Raw genomic sequence first — 21,088 nt, 5'->3', positions numbered from 1 at the left:
CCCCAAGACCAGCAGAGACCTGAACACCTCTTCCCCACAAGGCCAGCGGATCACGGGCACACTTGCCACTGGGAGAGGCGGTGTGCTGATGCTGTGCCCTGTCCAAGTAGCGCCGGGCAGACAGACAAGAGGAAGGCACCTACCTGAGCCTCCGCAGCTCCAGCTGAACCCCCAGCTGCCATGCCGACCCGACATGGGATGGCCGCCCATTCACAAGAGGACAATCAGCCACTCTGCACATGCGAGCTGTCTGTTAAATAAAGGCGCAGGGATCATCATGTCCAACACCGGCCAAACTGGGATCGTCCACGCACATACAAGCACCCAGGTGTGGATCTGTCCAGATCACAACGCCATGGACAGAGAATTTTTATAACATAAGTAACATTTTTTTATTTAGCAAGGAATTGCTCAGATGCCTGGCAGCTCCTTACTCCTCTCATGTCCAAAAGGGAACTCTTGCATGTCCAGAGGTCCACCTGTTGTCTGATTTGTGTGTGCGTATGCATGTATGTATGTGTGTGTGTGTGTGTGTGTATGTGTATGCGTGAATGTGTATGTATGTGTGTGTGTCCATATGTGTGTGTGTGTGTGCATATGTGTGCGTATGTGTGTGTATGTGTGTGTTTGTATGTATGTGTGTGAGTGTGAGTGTATGTGTCTGTGCACACTGTGTTTTTGATTTTCTGTTTTTGGATTGAATTCTGTTTTTAATTTGTGTCATTGTGATGTCTTTAATTACTTGTTTTACTCCGATTATATGTTTTTATTCCGATTACTATGTAAGGTGTCCTTGAGATTTTGTATGAAAGGCGCCCATTAAATATAAAATTTATTATTATTATTATGTGTGTGTATATGTATGTATGTATGTGTGTGTGTGTGTGGGTGTGTGTTTGTGTGGGTGTGTGTGAGTGTGTGTGTGTGTGTGTGTCTGTGAGTGTTTCTATGTGTGTGTGTGTGTGTGTGTGTGTGGGTGTGTGTGAGTGTGTGTGTGTGGGTGTGTCTGTGAGTGTTTCTATGTGTATGTGTGTGTCTGTGTGTCTGTGTGTGTGAATGTGTGTGTGTGTGTGTGTGTGTGAGTGTGTGTGTGTGTGTGTGTGTGTGTGTTTCTATGTGTATGTGTGTGTCTGTGTGTGTGAGTGTGAGTGAGTGTGTGTGTCTGTGAGTGTGTCTATGTGTGTGTGTGTGTGTGTCTGTGTGTGTGTGTGTGTGAGTGAGTGAGTGAGTGAGTGTGTGTGTGTGTGTGTGTCTGTGTGTGTGTGTGTGTGTCTGTGTGTGTGTGTGTGTCTGTGTGTGTGAGTGAGTGAGTGTGTGTGTTTTGCAAATCTCCTAGGTACAGGCATCGGGGGAGTTGTCCCTGGCTTGTGGGTCTGGGCTCACCCCACATCAGGTGTTGTGGAGCTGCCGGAGATCTCTGCAATCTGCGGTGGGATTCAGTATTGAATCACACACGCACACACCACACACAGTACATAAACGCACAGAAATAATGAAATAATTGCCTATAAATAACAAGCAGCACAGACCTGAAAGGGGGGGGGAACAAAAATAAAAGATTCAGTAGATGCACAGGTGCAGTTGCAAAGTTTATCAGATCGGCGGCAGCTCTCACCTGAAGCAGCGGTTCATGGAGCAGGTCGCTCACACACAGTCCAGTCGGTGCAACAGTCGCCGGGGGTTTGGGGGGAATAGTACCTCGTGTGGTCGCATCAACCGAGAAGTTGCTCGCACTTTGAGCCTGAACGGGTGCGTTTCACTCGCTCGCCTTTCAGATCCTCGCAATCAAAGTGCATTCTTGCACATGCAGAGAGAGAGAGAGAGAAAGAGCGGGTGTAAATACATAAGCTGCGCTCGGGTTCAGCAACTACAGCTTCGGGCTGACAGCTCGCTGCAGCCCACATGCCGAGCTCCGGCGTGTTGTATCTCCCCGGATCACAAGCCCACACATCGTCAACGCGACGCAGTTGCAGCCGCTTTCCCTTGTACCTGGGTTATTTCTCCTCTCTCTCCTCTCTCTCTCTCTGAATGCAAAGCCCCTGAATCTCTGAATCCGAAAAAGGGTCTCAATCCTATTCCTTCTCTCCAGAGACGCCGTCTGACCCGCTGAGTTCCTCCAGCTTTTTGTGTCTATCCCTGAATCTGCCCCCTCCCCTCCCACTCCCGGCCACTGCCTGGCAGAGACTCTCTATCTCACATCAGTCTTCTTCCCCTCTAATCAGCCCTTCCTTGTACCTTTAGCTCTCTGTCCGCAGAAACGCCTCTTGTTCTGGCACAGATAAATAACTCCAGCTCTGTATCCCGGGCATCATGCTTCTTGCCTGTAACGTGGGCCACCCTCGCTGACTCTAATCAGCCCTTTCTTGCTCACTCAATCCTCCCCACCAAATCCTGCTCGCTATTTTTACTCATCTTCACTTCACATTAGCTTTAAGCTCCATTCAATCCAAATTTGGGACTAAGGTTAGAGAGCATCTTCAAATGCCTCCAGTGCCACAACATGTGAGAGAATTCATTGCTTCTTCTTATCTCTAATTCAAAAAAACGAATCAATTAGGATTTATTCTTCAATCATATCACAGGAGTTAAACAGTCCCTTCAGCCCACTGGGACTTCACTGGCCATTAAGCACACTCATTTATTCTTGACACTTTCCCATCAATCTTTCCCAGATTCTGCAGCTCACAAACACACTCATGGCAATTTACAATGGCCTATTAACCCACCAATTCACACGTACATAGAATTACACAGAGATCCAGCAGGAAATCCAGGATTATGTATTGTGTAATCACGTATTGTCTTTCCGCTGACTGGTTGGCATGCAACAAAAGATTTTTCACTGTATTCGGTACACGTGACAATAAACTAAACTTTATGGATATTTCTGTATTTCGGGATTGGACCAGCTGTAAGGCAGTGATTCTGCTGGCCACTCCATCGTGCCTCCTTAGATTATGACGAACTTTGAATATACAGGTGAACTTTTCCCATTTATCTTGACATACTGATTCACAATTTTAATCCCCGCTTCTCACTGCTACCATCGGGCAGGAGGCACAGAAGCTTGAAGTCATAAACCACCAGGTTCAGGATCACAACTACCAGGTTCTTGAACCAACCCACGGAATCCTAATCCTACCTCGACAATCGAACACTGTGCACCTCTTGTACGCTTTTGGGCTTGTTTTTTTCCAACTAATTACATATTACACCGATGTCTTGTTCACCAGGCACCCACCCACCGCCATGTGTGTACAAACCTTGACCTGCACACCTCCTTCACACTTTGCCCAGCTCACTTTTAAGCTAATCCCTCTATGCTTTGATGTTTCCACCTAGGCATTTTTTTTGAATGTGTACCCTATCTATGCCTCTCATTATTTTATGTACCTCTATCAGTTATCACTGATAAGATAGCACCAATGCTGCCAATTCAAGTCATAGAGATATACAGCACGCAAGCAGGTGGTTTGGCACAACTTGACCTTGCCCCATATAACTAATCACACCTACATGCGTTTGGCCCATATCCCTCTAAACCTTTCCTATCTATGTACCTGTCCAAGGGTCTATTAAATGTTGTTATAGTAATGTCTGAGAAACATCCCCCAGGGCACCTTCTACATATTGAATCATTGATGTGACAAGCTAAAGATGCCTTAGTGCACAGCATTATCCAAACAAACAACCACTCGGCCAATGTGCAGCTGCCGGCCTTTGTGGCAACGCTGGTGGATGTGTGAACATTAAACCAGAAGAAACAAATAACACTGACGGCCCGCCAATAGTCTACAAAGACTGGTCTTTATACAACAATCTAGGGGGTCATTAATATTCACCTCATCTACTGGGGCAGGGCTCCAGCAGCACCTTCAATAGCACAACTGCATTAATACGTTGTCCCATATTCCAAGCATATGTTCCTGATTTGGAGATTGAGCCCATAATCTTCAGCAGCTTGAAACTTATTAGATCTATGACAGACGAGGAAATGAAATTCCCCTGGATAATGAAACTTAAGTTCTTCTCTACAGGCCCATTGATGAAGAGATTCTTAAGATGGTTGAAGGATCTGCTGGAGAGAAACTGTCAGATGTGAACCTATCTGGTGGTGCTGACCATTTAACTGCTCAAGCCTGATCCAACATCTGATCAGCTTGTAGCCAATGCCTATCTGTTCACGCAAGAAGATAGACACAAGATGCTGGAGTAACTCAACGGGACAGGCAGCATCTCTGGATAGAATGAATGGGCGACGTTTCGGGCCGAGTCTGAAAAACGATAGAACTTAACATAAACATCCACTAGAGTGATGGAAGGCAATAAAGTTCAGTCAGTCTTCCTCATTTTGTTCACCCGTGTTTGGGGCCTTGACCTTCCGTAGTCGTCGCTACGGACGGACCGTTAGATAACATTTACATCTAATAATAATAATAATAATAATACATTTTATTTATGGGCGCCTTTCAAGAGTCTCAAGGACACCTTACAAAAATTTAGCAGGTAGAGGAAAAACATGTAAGGGGAATGAAATATATAGTAGAGACATGACTAGTACACAAAGTAAAGACAGAATTCAATTCAAACACAATATGAGGCAATTAATGCACAGATGAAAAGGGAGGGGGACGTGGGGCTAAGGATCTACATCTACATTTACATCTACATTTACGCGTTCAATACTGCACCATTTATAGATGCCCTCCCCTAATTCACCATTTAAAGGTGCCCTCCCCTAATCCACCATTTAAAGGTGCCCTCCCCTAATCCACCATTTAAAGGTGCCCTCCCCTAATTCACCATTTATAGATGCCCTCCCCTAATTCACCATTTAAAGGTGCCCTCCCCTAATTCACCATTTAAAGGTGCCCTCCCCTAATTCACCATTTAAAGGTGCCCTCCCCTAATTCACCGTTTATACGTCCTCTCCTAATTCACTATTTAGGAGAGCATCCTTGATTCTTGATTAGTACGGGTGTCAGTGATTATGGGAAGGTAGGAGAATGGGGTTAGGAAGGAGATAGATCAGCCATGATTGAATGGTGGAGTAGACTTGATGGGTCGAATGGCCTAATTCTACTCCTATAACTTATGACATTGAAAACGATAGATCAATGCCGATGATGATCAAGGAAATGTGGAATGGTTCACTGTAGGCTGGGGGGAAGTTAACAACGAAGCATCCAATCATTAAAATTAATCAGCACAGTGAAACTAGTCAGAAAACTGGGGTGAGAGAGATGGAGAGAGAGGGAAAGCAAGGGTTACGTGGTTAGATAGATCAAAACTCATACCGCTGGGGTTGGAGGAGGTGCGAGTGAACCTCTGCCCTTCTGAAAGGACTGTAGGGTGTATGAAGTAGTGAAGCGACAAGAGATATGGGGAGAAGGGCAGGCACGGGTTATTGATTGGGGACGATCAGCCATGATCACAATGAATGGCGGTGCTGGCTCGAAGGGCCGAATGGCCTCCTCCTGCATCTATTTTCTATAACATGAATGACAAAGGAACGCAGCTCAAAGTCGTTTGAAATCGGGTGAGCTGCAGAGGAAGCCTGGTTTAACACCAGCATAAATACCAGCATGAAAGGGTCGGGCTGAATGGCTTCTTCTGTGCTGCCAATTTGGTGCAACTAGTCTATTCCCAATGTACGACTGGCTGGAATTCACCCTGGTATATATATGCTGAGATTCAGAAACAGTCGAGCTCTTTGATCATTTCTTTTAACTCTGCAAAATACTTTTCGACATGTTTGATGAAATACATTAGTATAATTATTTATTTTAATCATTATTTTATCCTCGGCTCTCTGGGTGGCACACACAACTGCAAGTTTAAAGGTTAAGGGTTCCAATCTCCCTTGCGTACAGAAATCTGGGCTGACACTCCAGCGAGGGAGGGTCCTGTATCACGTGGTGTTTCTCTTTTGGATGATGTTTTAACCTTAACCCCTCTGTCTGCTGGCTCAGGATGCGAATGATCCCGAGGCATTATTTCCAAGAAATGCAGTCGTAGAGGTCCTGGAGGAGCTGTCTGCTTGTGTCTTGGCCAAATTCTAAACCCCGCTGCCTGTAATTCAAGTTTTTCAGATCATTATCACAATCTGGCTGTGGAAGTTGACCTTGAGTAAGTTGGCTATGTTATTGTGTTTCTTGCAACAGTAATTACACTCCAGAAACAATTCATTGTATTCAAGAAGGAACTGCAGATGCTGGGAAATCGAAGGTAGACAAAAGTGCTGGAGAAACTCAGTGGGTGCAGCAGCATCTATGGAGCGAAGGAAATAGGCAACGTTTCGGGCCGAAACCCTATCTTCAGCTGCACAGAATTGTCAGACTGGATCGGGGGCTTGTCATGTTTGAGAAGTTGATTTATAGAAAGTCACTTACAGCTAACATTACCGAACATGCTATAAATCTCCATCACTTGTACACTATTCGCAGTCGGCCCCCTCCCCATTCTCTTTGCCCACCTTACCTCTCGTTGCCTATTTCCTTCGCTCATAGATGCTGAGTTTCTCCAGCACGTTTGCCCACCTACACTTCATTGTCAAAGCGCCTTGAGTATTAGAAAGGCGCTATATAAATCCCATCCATTATTATTATTATTATGTTGTTTTGAACATCTAAAGGGATGTGGAAGGTGATATAGAAATGTCATCATTATTTTTGCATATCTTCAAATGCAAAAGGAGGTTACTTATTGATGTATGCTCTATTCTTTATCAATCCTCTCTCCAATCAGTGTAATGACTAGACAATAAATCTAGGTACCATCGCTTGAGCTGAACCCTGTAACCACACACTCACACTCACATACACTCATATGCGCCCGATCGCACATGTGCACACACATGCATGAACACACATGCATTCACACTTACTCGCGCACACGAACACACAAGCGCTCACAGACACACAAATGAAAATACACACATCCACACACACGCACTGTAGCTCGAATTAGCTTTTCTTAGAAAGGGCTACCCGTGAATATGTGAAAACAGACCTGTGCTATCAACAGGAAATTAAATCGTTGTGAGTCACAGAACAGCATAATTATTCACATTTGCGAACCGGCCAATGTGCCACAAAACACAGACTGCATGTACATAACATAGTGTGCATGGGTTCAACAACTAAAATGTTATTGACTGAAAATGTCTCAAGGTTCTTATTAACATCCAAAATAGACAGCTTGGAATCTTGGAGGAAACAAAGGGGATGTTGGAAGACATAATATGGAGTGGAACAATTGTTAAATATTCTGCAACGTGTGTCAGTGTGACCTAATTCAAAGCATGAGTTTGAGCTCAATGTTATCACACCAGATGAAGTTGGGTTCAAGGTTCATTACAGACTTGAGATGAATTCTGCAGCACAGTACTGAGGAAGTTCCGATATTTCTATCTATATAGAATTAGATCTAACCTGAGGCAGTGAGAGATATAACCCCAAAGGGCGTATGCTGGAGTTTACACAAACCAACTCCCACCATTTCTCCTGATAAGTGCCTCTATATTTCTATTCCTTTCTCTCTCCAAATTCTCCCAAACTTCCATGTTCATACCATTCCCTGGGCCAAAGAGGTTTCTTCTGAATTCCTCGCAGGTTTATTGATGATCCAATCAATACACCTGCAGGTTTATTGATGATCCAATCAATACATCTACACATCGCATCACTGAACCTCAACGCTAGATTTCATGCTCTAGAGAAAAGGGAATTCTCCTCTGAGGAATCTCAACCTGAAAGGCCGCCTGTCTATTCCCTTGCTGCTTGACCCACTTTTGTGTTTTGCTCAAGATTGGAGCATCTGCAGTTCCTTGCGACTCCAGGAACTTTTCTTTGGTTTTTGTAAAGTAAAAATCAATTTTCTCTGAAATTAGTTGCTGCCTACTTCTAGAACCCCAACGAGAGGTAAACACCCTCATTGTATCCACCCTGCCAAGTCCTCTCAGATAAGATCACACCTCATTCTTCTCGAATTCCAATGACTACAGATCCAGCCTGCTTAATCTTTCTCCAAGAGAAAACCTCTTCCTGTCAGGAATTAATGCAAAGACTAGACTTTAAAATGTTTCCAATGAAAATATTTCCTTTCATAACGAGACCAAAACTGTTCCGTCTGCTCTGGGTATGGTTTTACCTTTGCACTTCATTCCCCATCTAATAAAGGTTAGCGAAGGAAGGAACTGGTCAAGAAGGCACAGCAACGACTGTTCTTCCTGAGGACATTAAAAAGGACTGGTCTGCCCCAACAGCTGCTGACAACCTTCTACCGCTGCACCACAGAGAGCATATTAACGTATGGCATCTCTGTGTGGTATCTCAGCTGCACAGAGGCGGAGAGGAGAGCTCTTCAGCATGTCGTCCACAGAGCGCAGAGGATTATTGGGACACAGCTACCAGCCTTGGAGGGCATCTACCACACACGGTGCCTCAGGAAGGCCGTCAGCATCCATAAAGACTCCTCACACCCTTGTAACGGACTGTTCGAACTACTTCCCTCCGGCAGACGTTACAAGGCCTTCTACGCCCGAACCTCCAGACTCAAAAACAGCTTTTAGATTCCCAGAGCTATAGCGGCTCTGAACCGGCCCTGCTGAGTGGCCCCCACCCTCCCCCTGGACTGTCTCCCTCGGATGGTCATGTCGCACAGTTTATTTATTTATTTTATTTTTCTTTTACATCGGTTGGAAGCTGCATACTAAATCTTGTTGCACTGATGTGCAATGACAATAAAAGATATTATTATTATTATTATTATTATTATTATTATTATTATTATTATTATTATTATTATTATTATTATTATTATTATTATTATTATTATTATTAACTGCTTACGGTTTAAACCGAAGATAGACACAAAATGCTGGATTTTGTCTATCTCAGTGGGACAGGCAGCATGTCTGGAGAGAAGGAATGGGTGACGTTTCGGGTCGAGACCCTTCTTCAGGTTAGCATTCCGTTTGCCTTGAAAAATTACATACTGCGTTCTTGATGCATGCTAACTGGCTACTGCAGCGATTTGTAAATGGGGTTTCATTTTTTTTTTGGTTTTAACCAAAAGAAAGAAGAATTCATCATCAAAGACCAACTGAAAGGTCATTTTAAAAACTTTTTTCTCACCAATAAAACGTCTTATTGATTAATGTTAGACACAGATTTTACATTTTCATTTGGTCTGCTTCAAGAATGCCAGACCTGACTGGCATAATTTTCTTATAGGCCTCTGAGCAATGTTATTTGTTTACAGGAAGTACTGCTCAGCGGTGTGATGCTGGAGAAAAGGTCATGAGACTTAAAACACAACAGTGGAGCAACAATGGAAGGTGTGTTTGCAGGAATGAAACTGAAGAAATGACTTAGATAAAATATGAGTCCGTCTTTGACACATGCAGATGCTGGGATCCTGAACACAAATAAAAGTGCTGAAGGAACTCAGCAGGTCAGACAGCATCTGGGGAGGGTCTGAAGATGTGGATCAGTCTGAAGAAGGGCCTCGACCCAAAACATCACCCATTCCTTTTCTCCAAAGATGCTGCCTGCAGCATTTTGTGTCTATCTGTGGAGGGAACGGATGGATGTGGAGGGAATGGATGGATGTGGAGGGAACGGATGGATGGCGTTTTGGGTCAGGATCCTTCTTCAAGCTTTAATTGTTATGGCTACCAATTTCAATTTAGTCGGACTTATCAGTCAATATATCTAGCCGGCAATTAGAAAAAAATTATCAAAACTATCCGATTTGCCAAGAAAAACTCTCAACACCCACCCCCACCTAAACCAAAGTAATAAAGCTGAAAAATTAACATTTAAACCATAACGCAACTGTGACCACTCTTAAAAGGTAATTGCAAATCTAAGGTCATATTTGTCTCTTCACTGGACAGTGTGGAACTGGTTCAGAGAGGAGTTTAGCACCAGTGACGGATTTTTTAAATGCAAATTGTGCTTGACTAATCTAATTTAATTTTTTGTGGAAATCGCAGAGAATAAATACAGGGATACGGTGGAGGTAGAAATGGATTTTCAGTACATGTTAGCTAAGGTGCCAGATAAGAAACAGGCTGTGAAAATGAAAGCAGATGGCATTGAGGAGGGGGTTACACTTGGATAGAGAAATGGCTTGGGAACTGAACACAGAGTTGCTGGAGGTGGGGGATATATTCCACTGGCAGTTAAATCAGATGCTGAGATACAAATTAAGGGATAGCCTGCATTGGAGTAGTTCAAAGAATGCTCACTTGGCTGCCTCTGCGATGGTGGGATGAGGAGGCGTGCTGTCCGTGCATGACATGGAAACACAGAGATGCTTGCCGGCGGTGACAACAGATTTGCACTTTATGCTTTTCTTAGAAACATAGAAACATAGAAAATAGGTGCAGGCAGGGCCGGCGTTAAGCCGATTTGACCGATTGCTCCCAATTGGGCCCCGCGCCTAAGCGGGGCCCCGCACTAATGTTCAGTATTTCGTACGGAAATACGAATTCTCTTTGTTAAATAAAGATTTTTTTTAATTCGCCATCCGGATTTTTTTTAAACGAACATGTATAACAACCGCTGCACGGCCATCATACACAAACGATTTGTTAACTAGTGCTGTTAGCACTTCTTAACGGTAAGTACTTAACACCTTAGAAGGTACACAAAATTGGAGGAGAACTTCTTCAAAGCATACCTTGAGGAGATACTTAACACCTTGTTATGCAATGTCATGAATCTGCATCTATCCGCATTCCTCAGTAAATGTTATAGTGTTTTGAACAAGTATTAATGACGCCGTGTTCCTTTGAATAAAATTCACGTGGCGTCATTAATACTAGTTTAAAACACAATTACATTTACTGAGGAATGTAGATCGATGACACGTTGAGAATTTCATTTAACTCACCATCATGAGTGAGGGCCCCGGACCGCGAGAAGGGGCTTCTTCCTGGTGTGCAGGTTAGTCATTCACCTGCCGACCCACGTTGTGTCCAAAGATCTTATAGCGGATCTTTGGTTGTGTCTCTCTGTCTTTTGCTCACTCCCTCCCTCCCTCCCTCCTTCTCTCTCGCTCTCTCTCCCGCTCCCCGTCTCGTCTCTCTCTAGCTCTCCCACTCCCTCTCTATCACCCTGTCCCCTCAGCATTCCCGGAATCATTGACGTTTTGCAGTAGACAAAAATCCTGGAGAAACCCTGCGGGTGAGGCAGCCGCCTGGCCCGCTGAGTTCCTCCAGCACACTGTGTTTTTTGTTTGGCTCTGAAGTTGAAGGTGGCTCAGCGGGACGGGCAGCGGCTCTGGGGAGAGGGTTGTGTTTCTGGTCGAGCCCCTTCTTCAGACAATCACAAGTACTCTCACCGACGCGAGTTCAGTTCGGTCTGAAGAAGGGTCTTCTCTCCAGAGTCGCTGCGCTGCCTGGCCTGCTGAGTTACTCCAGCTTTATGTCTATCTTCAATTTCAGAGAATTACAATTTCTCACGGGGGGCTTATAACGTCTCTAAACCCCTCTGAACACCTCTAAAACTCCTCTATCCCCCCTATTTCCCTCTATTCCCCTCTAAACAATTGTAAACACACCTGAACCCATCTGAAGCCCTCTAAATATCTCTAAACCGTTTAAACCCCTCTGAACTAGGAGGCTGCAAGGTGACTTGGATAGGCTGGGTGAGTGGGCAAATGCATGGGAGATGCAGTATAATGTGGATAAATGTGAGGTTATCCACTTTGGTGGCAAAAACAGGAAAGTAGACTATTATCTGAATTGTGGCCGATTAGGAAAAGGGGAGATGCAACGAGATGCAACGAAAAATGCTCACGGCAGACCAAACGTGTTAAACAGAAATTGGTCAGATATTGAGCTTTACACAGTGAGAAATCATGTGAAATAATCACTGAATTTAATTTTAAATGAATGTACCTGCATGTTATACTGTTTAGTTTGGAGATACCACCAGATAGTCTGGTTGATACAACCAGATTAGTTTGGAGATACAACCAGATTAGTTTGGAGATACAACCAGATAGTCCACTGACCAGCGATTTTTGTTACAGATTTGACAAATTTATTTGGCGGCCAATCAAACGCTGTCTCTAAGGGGGTTGCATCCAATCACCAACCAGCTTGCCTTAAAATTCCCGAAACTACACGAAATATAAACATACATAAATTTTTACTTTTCTAGAGTAGGGGCCCCGCCATCAGTTTTCTAATTGGGCCCCGCAATTCCTAGCACCGGCCCTGGGTGCAGGAGTAGGCCATTCGGCCCTTCGAGCCTGCACCGCCATTCAATATGATCATGGCTGATCATCCAACTCAGTATCCTGTACCTTCCTTCTCTCCATACCCCCTGATCCCTTTAGTCACAAGGGCCACATCTTAACTCCCTCTTAAATATAGCCAATGAACTGTGGCCTCAACTACCTTCTGTGGCAGAGAATTCCAGAGATTCACCACTCTCTGTGTGAAAAATGTTTTTCTCATCTCGGTCCTAAAAGATTTCCCCCTTATCCTTAAACTGTGACCCCTTGTTCTGGACTTCCCCAACATCGGGAACAATCTTCCTGCATCTAGCCTGTCCAACCCTTTTAGAATTTTGTAAGTTTCTTTAAGATCCCCCCTCAATCTTCTCAATTCTAGTGAGTACAAGCCGAGTCTATCCAGTCTTTCTTCATATGAAAGTCCTGACATCCCAGGAATCAGTCTGATAGCGAATAGCGAATCTTTTCTTGGCGTCAAAGAGCCACAGCTAAGACCGATGGAAACTAGTGCAGAAAAATCAGAAGAGCTTGCAAGGGGAACACACCAAGTTGATAGCGAGGGAGGCTGGTGGTATTTGGAGATGCAAAGAAACAATTTAACAATTAGTTTGCATTTGTATAACGCCCATCGCAAGCTCAGGATGTCACAATGTGGTGGCAGGAATTTGACCAGAGAGACAATGGAGAAGGGAAGAGAGCAGGACTGTGGGAACATCAAAGGATCTCCATGGATTCATCCCAAAGCACTTTACATTCTTTGAAGAGTTGTCATGAGTGGATCCATGGCCCATTGTGCACTGCACGTTTACATAAATAATAATGAAATAAACAGGGAAACAAATAACTGTGGATGATGGAATTTTGAACACAGTGCTGGAGCAACTCAACGCTGTCAGAAGAAGGGTCCAGACCCAAAACGTCACCTGTCCATTCCCTCCACAGACGCTGCCTGGCCCACAGAGTTACTTCAGCATTTTATGTTTAGCTCAGTGAAATATATGATTAGGTAAACCGCTAATGATGTTGGTTGAGGGCTGAATATTGGCCAGAGCACTTAGAGAATTCATTATGAAGACAAGGGATTTTTTAAGCTCCTCTGGGACAACAGATGGAGTTGTCCTAATGAGTTTAATAGCGCTGAGGAAGATTGCGGCCTCTGACAACAGCTCGCATTGCTTTGTGTGTTGGATTTAGCGTTCACACCACTGTAACAGAGAAATGGACAGTTCCTGTAAGAGCTGCCTCAGACACATTTGTCTCAGTGATGTAGTCTGTAACCTGCTTACTGCATTGTTTGCACGAAGGACTGTAGGCCTGAACTTCTGCCACACACTCGTGCATTCCAGTCCATGCTATAGCGTCACCATGTTTGCATGCATACCTGCTTGCGCGTTCCACATTTGGTGTGGGATTTATGGACAGTCCCTAACTATAATCTTGCTTTGCTCTGTCAGGAGCGGGAGGCTAAGGGTCAAGAACATCAATCAGGCAACAATACCTTTCCCCAATGGGCTGTGATGGAATCAAGGGAGGTCTGAGAGGATAACTCATTACTTAAAGGCAAGTAAGCTTGACTGAGGAGAGGAGGGGGGAGGAAATGGGCACAGACTGGGGCACCAGGATCAACTAGTGTGGCAGGGAATGTTTAAATCCAAAGTAAATCTCTTTAATGCAGCTGGATCCATTTAATTTTATTTCTCTCTGTCATGTACTACTATTTATCAGAGTAGTTTGCCATAACTTGTTTCAACAGCTCACCTGTAGGTGTGAAACGTTAACACAAGACCCTGTGGACCACTCTGAACTCGCTTTCTTGCATCCCATTTCCAAAGATCTTTTCTCCTCCATATACCTGCCCTCGCCTCTCAGATATTGGCCAATATATCGCAGCAATATTAAGTGAATTGATTGAATGAAACAGCATGGAAACTGAGCCTACATCGACTATCGATCACCCGTTCACACTAGTTCTATGTTATCCCATGTCAACTCTCTGCATACTAGAGGCAATTTACAGAGACCAATTAACCTATAAACCTGCACATCTTTAGGATGTGTGGGAAACCGGAGCACCCAGAGAAAACCCACGTGGTCTCAGGAAGAATGTGCAAGTTCCATAAAGACATCTCCGCACATCAGGATTTGGTGGAGCTGTGAGCCAGCAGCACCATTAGCTGCACCACTGTGTCGCTCTTAAAGTGACCAATCATGCCCATGCTGGATTATTGAAAGAGCTATCGAATTTGTTCCCGACTCAGTCCCAGTCCCCTCACTCTTCCCTTGTTCACACCATTGCTCTAGTGGATCTCTCTGGTAGCTTGCTGTGGGAAACTTGACTGTAACATGTCTCTCCATTGCAACACTGACCATACTTCAAAAATACTTCGCTGGATGTTTTGAATGCATGGAATAAATCTCCTTAAACCAACACCTTTTGATTTCTGATCGAATCAGCTCCCACCATCTTTTAAGCACATTCCTCTTTATAACAACACACTGGATAATTCTTATTTTTCTAAAGTCACCTCAAGTTCTTTGCTTAATGCCTCCACTAATTGCTCCCAGAATTTCCTGTTAGGCTAGTTTCAATCAGATATACAACTGCTAAAACAGCACCAAATGCCTCTCCGCACAAGTGGAGTATTGTTCCCTGTTGGCCTCTTAGCAACCTTTGACTGGGTCAACTATGGTTCTGAAGCCCAGCACAAGTGCAAACTGTATATTACCCACTCAACTCCTCTCGCAGACGCTGTCACACACTTTGGTACCCTGCATCTGCCTGCCCCCATCCCTATCTCAGTCTATCTTTAGATCGACACAAAGTGCTGGAGTAACTCAGTGAGACAGGCAGCAGTGTTTAAGAAGGAACTGCAGATGCTGGAAAATCGAAGGTACACAAAATGCTGGAGAAACTCAGCGGGTGCAGCAGCATCTATGGAGTGAAGGAAATAGGCGACGTTTCGGGCCGAAATCATTCTTCAGACTATCCTCAGTTGCACAGAATTGTCAGTGGATCGGGGGCTAGTCCTGTTTGAGAAGTTGATTTATAGAAAGTCACTTACAGCTGACATTACTGAACATGCTATAAATCTCCATCACTTGTACACTATTCGCAGTGGGCCCCCTCCCCCTCTTCTTTGCCCACCTTACCTCTCTTATCTGGTTCCATGCTTCACCCTCTCATCCTATCAGCCCTGTGTCGCCTCCATCTATCACCTCCCCACCTGTATCACTATTTCCACCGACGACAGACGCAAAAAGCTGGAGTAACTCAGCGGGTCATGCGGCATCTCTGGAGAAAAGGTGATGTTTCGGGTCGAGACCCTTCTTCACACTGAGAGTCGGTCGGGGGAGAGGGGAATTCAAGGTAGGAAAAGGTACAGAACAAAATCAGAGCTGGCACCGATGACTCAAGAAAGGTGGTTTACCTTCCACTTATGCGTCTAAAATGTGGAATTCACCAACCAACAGTTCTGAAGGGACACCTTCCTCACCACATGTATGGGAAAGAACTGCAGATGCTGATTTACACCAAAGATAGGCACAAAATGCTGGAGTAAATCATCGGGTCTGGATCAGACTGAAGAAGGATCTCGATCCAAAACATCACCCATTCCTATCTAGAGATGCTGCCTGTCCCGTTGAGCATTTGGTGTCTATCTTCCCCATCGCTACTGGAATGGCTCCAGGTAGCTTGTCACCAACTTGTCAAGGTCAATTAAACATGGGCAGTGAATGCTGACATTGCCAGACACACCCACATGCCATACACAAGTGAGATACATTGGCATTGGCATTCTTTAGCCTGACCAATAGCTTTATTAGCTTCTGGCCATGGGTCTGGAGCAGTGAAGCTGCCAACTTCAGGTTTGAAACATATTTGATGCTTTACTTAATTCATTCTGGTTCCGGAGAGCTAAGGCATCCATCAGCAAGTCTGCCAAGCTGCTGATCAGCCCGTCTCCCAGGAGGATCGCCTTCATTGTCAACACATGAATTATCCACATGTTGCCCTCGACACAATGGGTGTGAATATTTATTGTCCACCTGAGATGAGCTGATGAATTGCTGAATGGGCCAATTCATTCTGCTAATAGCACTCGGTGAGGGATTATGGAGCTCCGCAATCCGTATTAACGTCGAGTAGGTGGCAAACAGTAATATTCCCTAGACTCCACGGAGAGGCAGCAAGAGCAAGAAGTAATGATAAAGGAAGGGCAGGAGAAAAATGAAAAGAGAGGGTGGTGGGGGGAGGAAGAGGACGGAAGAAAGGAGCGAGAGAGGAAGGGAGGAAGAGAGGAAGGAGGGAAAGGAGGTAGAGAGGAAGGGAAGGAAAGATGGGTAGAAGGAAGGAAAGTAGGAAAGAAGGGAAGATTAAAGGGAGGAATGAGGATGAAAGGAAGGGGAAAGAAAGGCATGGAGGGAAGGAAGGGAGGGCAGGAAGCAACAAATTATCTGTCAATTTAAATAGTACATTCTTTCACAATTTTCAAACACATTAAAATTATTAAGATAGTCAATGAAATATTAAAATAATGTAATCCTAGTGTAGGAAAGATAATCAGTTTATATGCAACAAGCTGTTGAAAACATTAATGTGGTTAATTAGTAATCAGTTGACAGAGAGAATAATACTGACCAGGGCACCAGCGTCAATTCTTGCTCTTCTTTAAAATAGTGTCAGAGGAACTTCCCAGCCCATATGTGATTGTGGATGAACATTCAAGTTAACATCTCACCTGAGAGTCCAGCACTCCCCCTGTACTCTGCTGGGCATCAGCCTAGATCGCAGCTCAGGTAAGCAATGATGAAATTCATGAACGTGATGAGATCAGAAAGACACAAAATGCTGGCGGATCAGGCAGCATCACTGGAGAGAAGGATTGGGTGATGTTTCGGGTCGAGACCCCTCTTCAGACCCGAAACGTCACCCACTCCTTCTCTCCAGAGATGTTGCCCTTCGTACTGAGTTACTCCAGCATTTTGTGTCTATCTTGGTGTAAACCAGCATCTGCAGTTCCTTCCTACACAAAGCGATAAGCTTGGCCACTGAAGACTGCAAATCAAAAGTGAATGAAACACTAGGAAAATTCCAGGCGGAATGTAATCCCTTTAATCTCAGGTACGTAGAGTGAGTGGTTGGGGGTCCATGTTGAACAGTTTGCAGTGGTTCTGGATATCTCATTAACCATGGACTACCTCTACCTTCTCAGCAGATCCACTGTCTGTGGCTTCGTCCTGTGGAGGCTAATTTGGTTGGGAGCAGAATTCTCTCCCAGTTATAACCTTATCCACAGAAGAAGGGAAACGTGCTTCACAGCAATATTTATATAAACCGGGAAAGTAGCAGTGTTGTCGCATAACTGCCTCTGCACCCGTGCAAGCAGGAAGGGTGCAATGTTTAGAAAATATTTCTATTTAAAGACAGCACACAGAACAATCTTATTGCAGAGTCTGTGGCTGAACTAAGGGCACAAGCTCCTCTGAATCGATTGTAGAATGTTAATGGTCCAAAAGCAATCCATTAGACTTAAGCCCCTGTCCCACTGTACAAGGTAATTCAAGAGTTCTCCCGAGTTTTCCCCTGATTCGAACTCGGAGAATGTCCGTAGGAGTTTGTGGATGTCTCATAGCGGCTCGTATGAGTTCAAAGTAACAATTGTCTTCATCTCGAGTATTTTTTTACTCATGGACATTTTTTGCAGGGATTGAAAAACGTCACGAGTTTATCGGATTTCCCGAGTACCTACCGTTAGCATTACGAGCCGCTACGGGAACTCCTACGGACCCGCTACGGGCAGTCTCCGAGTTCGAATCAGGGGAAAACTTGGGAGAACTTGCAAATTACCTCGTACAGTGGGACAGGGGCTTAACAATTCAGCATGTATATTAATCCCTCGTGATGACACCGTGATGTGTTGATCAATATGGGAAATAAAATGCTGAACGGTATGTAACAGTAAAAAAGACAAAGAGTGCAGACACTTAAGAATGTTTATGAAAGGAATGACTGAAATGTAATCCCACAGCGATATAGAGGGATAGAGGTTAATGCTGATCTAATAACTAAAGTAAAATAAAAGACCTAAAACATTTAAACCAAATCAAAACACAACCATCGGACAAGGGAAAATTTCAACTTTGCTAATGGCAAATTAAGTTAAATTTCAAGATATCCTTCATACATAATGTGATTGGTAGTCATCTAGATAGAGGCTCTAGGATGGGCCAAATGTTCTCTTTCATTCATTTCAAAGTTACAAAATCATGAGAGGAATAGATCGGGTAGATGCACAGTCTTTTACCCAGAGTAGGGGAATCGAGGACCAGAGGACATAGGTTCAAGGTGAAGGGGAAAAGATTTAATAGGAATCCGAGGGGTAACTTTTTCACTCAGAGGATGGTGGGTGTATGGAACAAGCTGCCAGAGGAGGTAGTTGAGGCTGCGACTCTCCCATCGTTTAAGAAACAGTTGGACAGGTACATCGATAGGACAGGTTTGGAGGGTTATGGACCAAATGCATGCAGGTGGGACTAATGTAGCTGGGACATGTTGGCCGGTGTGGGCAAATTGGGCTGAAGGGCCTGTTTCCAAGCTGTATCACTCTATGACTTAGACTCTATTTTCATCCTGCTTTAGGAGTGTTAACATAAGCAGTAAAGTTTTACAATTGATATGAGCAGCTTGGGACCTTTTACTGAATTAAAGACACCATATTAATTCAGGTCATTGGTAGTTCAGTGCACATACATTTGCTATAGCAGATCAGAATGGATGGTAACCCTTCAGCAGCCACCGTACTCATTACCTGGAGCTGTTTTACAATGTTATCATAGTCAATGCTCTGCTTTTATCAGGCTATTGAACTAACCTACCAACAACTAGAGAGCAGTCCTGAACCATCTACCTCATTGGAGACCCTCAGACTATCTTTGATCGGACTTTATTGGCTTTACCTTCCCTTCATCATGTATCTGTATGAGTGAAGGAAAGAGCATTCACGTCGCGGCCCTGTTTCCACCAATCTTTCCACCACCACGCACAAGAAGCACAAGACAGACACCATTGTGCAGATGCCGAGAAATGTGTTCAACTCTGGCTGAACAACTTCTAATCTTGTATGTGGACTCGACAAGAAGAAGAAGATGTATCTACACACAGTGGATGGCTCGATTGTAATCATGTATTGTCTTTCCGCTGACTGGTTGGAACTCAACAGAAGCTTTTCATTGTACCTCGGTCCACGTGGCAATAAACTGAACACAAATCACCTAGGCTGCAAGTTGAATAAGTTCACAAAAAATAAATCAGCAGCGAAAACTGAAGGCACAAGAAACTGCAACTGCTGGAATGTTGAGCAAAACACAAAGTGTTGGAGTAGCTCAGCAGGTCAGGCAGTAGTATCTGTGGAAGGAAATGGACAGACGACGTTTCGGGTCGGGACCTAACCTCGGACTAATTATAGCGGGGAAAGAAAGCTGGAAGAGACATGTGAGGGGTGGACAAAGTGTGGCGAGTGATAGGTGGATACAGGTGAGGAGGCAGATGTGTGGAGTGAATGACAAAGGCTGGAAGTGAAAAGGAGACAAAGGGGTATCAGATAAGGAGAAAAGAATGGCCTTTGATGAATAAACCTCGACATGCTCCTGATCGGAGTTTGGAATTCCAGCCAGCTCTGGCCCCTCCCTCAACATTTATCTTGGAGGTTATGTTGCCGGGTGGTGTGGATAGAGTGAACAGCTTTCAATCCAGCCAATAAATATTTTATAAGGCCGTTCAACGTCCATCAGCGACAGTGGTTGAGCTACAAGCCTGCTGAGCTTGGGGTGACCCTTCTGCTCTCTTGCTCAGGAGAGTAAGATTTGTGTCATAATAGGCAGGGGCTGGAAAATATCATCCATCCTTTGCACGATGATTGCCGTCTCCGAATTACAGCCTTCAGTAAATGTTCAGTGTCTGCTTTCTCTCACCAGATGCGATGGAATGAGGCAGCAATCGAGACTGACTTCAATTATCCATCAGTTAGTGTTGGCTTGCTTGTAAATGACACCTTGTTTTTTTGTCCTCATTGAGCTCCATTTCCTGTGATAATCAATGCCGTGCATACAGCACAATCCCGGCAATATCTCACTCAGACAAGAACCAAGCACCGCTGCTATTTTATTATTTGACATTATCACATTACCCATCACATTCATGCTGCCTTCAGCACATTCCCATCAGCCACATTCCCAACTTATTTCCCTGTAACCTATTCTCCCAACTACACATCAAATGCCCCCATGCTCCTGCATCCCACATACATTAAGGGTCATTTACAATGGCCATTAACCTCTCACCCAGGGGAAACTCACTTAGTCACAGTGACAGACAGCGGCGGATGTCAGAATCGAACCCTGGAGTTGTCCACTAAATGAAATGTCACTGGCTTTATCAACGCACTGACACACCAGGCTCGGAACATTATCGAGTTAATGCCCAATAAAGGGAAAACTCTTTAAGAAGGAACTGCAGATGCTGGAAAATCGAAGGTAGACAAAAATGCTGGAGAAACTCAGCGGGTGAGGCAGCATCTATGGAACAAAGTCTGAAGAAGGGTTTCAGCCCGAAACTTTGCCTATTTCCTTCGCTCCATATATGCTGCCTCACCCGCTGAGTTTCTCCAGCATTTTTGTGTACCAAGGGAAACCTCTTGTCCGACCACGGTTTGTTTGTGGCCAGTATAGTAAATACCTGCAGTTTGCAATCCATTAGCAGAGAAGGTACAAAAGCACACTAATGCCCCTGTCCCACTTAGGAAACCTGAATGGAAACCTCTGGAGACTTTGCGCCCCA

At 44.5% G+C, this 21,088-nt stretch overlaps 1 protein-coding gene across 1 annotated transcript in view; it reads right to left on the bottom strand.

The window, feature by feature from the left end:
• rasgef1a (RasGEF domain family member 1A) overlaps positions 1 to 1,799 on the bottom strand; it is a 64,878-nt gene extending 63,079 nt beyond the window's left edge. The window contains exon 1 of the mRNA XM_033012987.1: positions 1,616 to 1,799. The gene's annotated coding sequence lies outside the window, so the exon portion shown is untranslated. The remainder of the gene's footprint in view (positions 1 to 1,615) is intronic.
• Between the last annotated feature and the right edge of the window lie 19,289 nt (positions 1,800 to 21,088).

Source organism: Amblyraja radiata, chromosome 37 (assembly GCF_010909765.2).
Source record: "Amblyraja radiata isolate CabotCenter1 chromosome 37, sAmbRad1.1.pri, whole genome shotgun sequence".
NCBI lineage: Eukaryota > Metazoa > Chordata > Chondrichthyes > Rajiformes > Rajidae > Amblyraja > Amblyraja radiata.
Note: the sequence above shows the minus strand (reverse complement) of the source record. Positions and strands in the feature narration are given on the sequence as shown.